Genomic DNA, 3,558 nt, shown 5'->3' with positions numbered 1-3,558 from the left:
GTTACACACTCTCCCCAGACAATATCTACTCTGTGTCAGTGACCATCTGTGATCTGACTCCCCCGTCTCTGTGTCCAATGGGGCCTGTATGACCCCCAATGGTCATCCATGTCCTCCACACCTTCATTTACCCCACTGACTGTTCTCCATCCCAAAGCCAGAGAGCTCTTTCTAGAACCCAAACTGCTGACTTAACCCTCCAAGTGTTCTGCTCACTAAAGTTCAAGTCCCCGGCTTGTGAGCATGGCCTTGGTGAGATCCCGCCCCTTGGAGCGCCCCACTCTAAGCACCCCCAGCTCCTCCCGCAGGCATTTCCCTTCCTACCTCATGGGGCTATAGCTGGGGTTCCATTTTCCTCTGCTTGGAAGCTAACAAATAAGCCTGGCAGAAGACAGGACTTGATGACTCTCGCCCAGCCAGCAGCCTATTTGTGCAGGTTCCCTTTTCTCCCGAAACCCACAGGGTGACACGGGGGCCCAGACAGACACCTGCATGGGAAGAAGGCTGCATGATGAGAGAGGAACTCCGGGCTTGGGCAACATGGCATTTTATAACAAGCCCGGTCTTTGGCGCTGAGGGAGACATGACCTCAACCCTCAGACTGCAAACTCCAGCCTAAGAAATAGAGCGGCTGAAGCTTTGCTTTGATGGCACACCCAACCTTCCTAATCCTGCCACACCTCCTTAGGCCTCGGTAAAAGGATCCCTGGCTCTGCCCTGGGGACCTTTTCTTCCCTGGACCCCTGTCTACCCCTCCCCAGTCCTCTCACTCTGGGTGCTGGCCAGGCTTCATTCCTCATTTCCCCAGCCCCTCTGGCCTCACCCTTTGTCTGAGCTGTTCCTTAGGAAGTGAAACAGAACATGCCACCTCCAAAATATGCCACTGCGTAATGATTTTGAGCTGTAGGCACTTAAAAAACAGCAAATACAGGGAGAGGCCTTCTCTAAACTACTATCTGCCTGAAGGCCATTTCCTCCAAAAGGACCTTATTATCATAAATCCCCTCCCAGGGAGTTTCATCAACAATGAAGACTGCCTCTTGTAACAGGAGACATCAGAAAGACACCACACCCAGACAACCCTCCCAACTATTCTTCTAAGGGCCCATTCAGCTTCCCTAAAAATCTTTTACTCTCCCCTGTCCTTTTGCCCTTTCCCCATTATGCTGGTATTTAAGCCTGAATTCTAAGCCATCTCCAGGAGTATTTTTCCCTGGGCATCATAACCTGTTTTTCTCTTTTTTAATCTGTCTTTTATGATGGGGTCTCAGCCAAGAAGAACTAAGAAGAGAGAAAATGATTTTCCCTCCCCTACAGTTTCTGGTGATTCAGGTGGAACCTCTGAGACACCTCGCTTGCTCAGAACCTGCATATGGAATCCCCGGGAAAACTGGCAAGAGCCCGCGAGGGGGAACAATTATTTTTCCTCCCCTACACTTGTTTATGAATTCTTTATCATCCTCAGTTTCTCTTGCCATTGAAACAGTAACTACCAATGATGGCCTGGTTTCTCCTGGGTGGTGGGATGAAGATGTGTTAGGCTGGTTTCGAGGTTAAAGCCATGGTGGACAGGCTATGAGGATGGTGGGACCAGTCTGGCAGTGATGGGCACAGACCTACAAGGCAGGTGAAGACTTGGTTTGGGTAAAGCTTTGTGAGGGAGACATGGCAAAGATAAAGAAGATGACTATGCTTTGAATGCCAGGCTAAGATATTCCCACTCTATGCTACAGAGCTTTGGGGATGACCACAGCAAACTTTTAGGCAGCAAGGCCATGTGCTAGGCAATGTTCCAAGTTCTCAATGCACATGAACTCATGTAACCTGATGACCCCAGAAGTAGGTAACATTATTATCCTCATTTTACAGGTGAGGAAACTGAGGAGAGGAGAGGTTATATAACTTGCACAAGGCTCATAAGTGGGCAGAGCCAGGATTTGAAGTTAGCATCTAGGTTTCATTCTCAGTGGGGATGACATTGCCTCCAAGGAGGATAAAAAGTGGGTTTTGTGCTTTACATCTAAAATACAGTTATACATGCAGAACATTAACAGATAGACACCATGTCCATGTTGTTGAAATTTCATAAGAGGCCATTAAAGATGTAATGTCTAAAAACACTTACTGACCAAGATGGCAGCAGATTAGGTAGAAGCTACACTGACCTTCTCCCAGGACCAAACAGGAATTACAACTAAAATATAGAAAAATCTTCCTGAATAACCAACTTAAGACTAGCTGGAGAGAAGCCTTATAACCGAGTGTGGTAGGCAGTTGTTGTAATGTACCCTGCGAATCACACAAGGACGCCTCAAGAAGTGGAATTAAAGAGTCACATTTATTGCAAATCCGGGACTATGAGGGGGCATTTCGCTCTCCCAAATATCATAGTTTCCTCCCTGGCCCCAACACCAGATTTTTATAGGCAAAGATGACAAAGGTATTGATTACATCCCAGGGTTTGGAATGAGGAACTTGGTTTGCAAAAAGCAGTTTACAGAAGCAGACCTAAGCATGTTATCTAAATTATAGTTTTGGGTCTCCCGGATCACTGAGTTGACAGAAACACATTATCTAGAGCCCTCGGGTCTTGGAACCACTGAGTCAACAGGGACACGTTATCTGGAGCCCTCTGACCTTGGGATAATTGTGCTGTCCTTCCCAGGTACAGAAGAATGTGCTTTCTAAGACCAGTATGACCACAACCAATGGGATATTCACATTACAATCAATAGGGTATTTAATTGAATGGGATGATTTATATAATTCAGAACATCAAAATAACTTCTCTATTATTTTAGCAAGCAAATAAGTACAGAAACCAAACAGCAGGTTAAAGTTAAACTATAGTTTCTACCTGAGATGATTGCTACCATACTTCACAGTTAGACAGACTTGAGCAGAGCAAGGACGATGGGCCATATACAGAAGGTCACCATGATGGGAAGACCTGGGTGCTTAGCAAAGAACAACTGTAAAGTGGAACCTCATCCTCAGGGTGACCTTTACTCCCCTAGTTTATCGCCGGTTATGTGGTTTGGACCTCCTGACCTTTCTTCCCTAGAGATAAAAATTAGGCCCCAGTTGTATTTCAGCTCCAGGCCCTGAAAAACAGACAAGTGATGCCACAGCTGACCTCAGGACCAGCCAAATTGAATAGTCATCCCTACCTGGTGCCCACCAATCAATCAGTGGAGACCCTAAACCTGAAAGGATACATTTGGAAAACTGCTGAGAAATTCTATTGAGATATTCTCCTGGGACCTCCCCTAAAATCTCCACCTTAACACCCTTAGGCCGGAGGACCCAATATGCTGGGGGGGGGGGAGCCCGCACCTTTCCCTTCCCCTTCCACACCCCCCAGGTGTCACCATTACCTTCCTCACTCCCAAGATCCAAGAGCCCTTCCTTTGCCTCTATCACTTGTTTCCTCAGCCCATTTCTTCTACGAATTACTTCTTCTACCTCTGTGATTTTATTTTATTTATTTATTTTTTAAATACATTTTATTGATTTTAGAGAGGAAGGGAGAGGGAGAGAGAGAGATAGAAACATCAA

General features: G+C 46.3%; 1 protein-coding gene across 2 annotated transcripts in view; it reads right to left on the bottom strand.

Annotated features, from left to right (window-relative positions):
• The window catches only part of CX3CR1 (chemokine (C-X3-C motif) receptor 1), an 18,574-nt gene that overhangs the window by 14,081 nt on the left and 935 nt on the right, over positions 1 to 3,558 (bottom strand). The window contains exon 1 of one of the 2 annotated variants that reach the window (XM_005860419.2): positions 325 to 449. The exons of the other annotated variant lie outside the window; for it this stretch is intronic. The gene's annotated coding sequence lies outside the window, so the exon portion shown is untranslated. Of the gene's footprint in view, positions 1 to 324; positions 450 to 3,558 lie in introns of those variants that run through there. 2 annotated transcript variants of the gene reach the window in all.

Source organism: Myotis brandtii, unplaced genomic scaffold (genome assembly GCF_000412655.1).
Source record: "Myotis brandtii unplaced genomic scaffold, ASM41265v1 scaffold134, whole genome shotgun sequence".
Classification (NCBI taxonomy): domain Eukaryota; kingdom Metazoa; phylum Chordata; class Mammalia; order Chiroptera; family Vespertilionidae; genus Myotis; species Myotis brandtii.
Note: the sequence above shows the minus strand (reverse complement) of the source record. Positions and strands in the feature narration are given on the sequence as shown.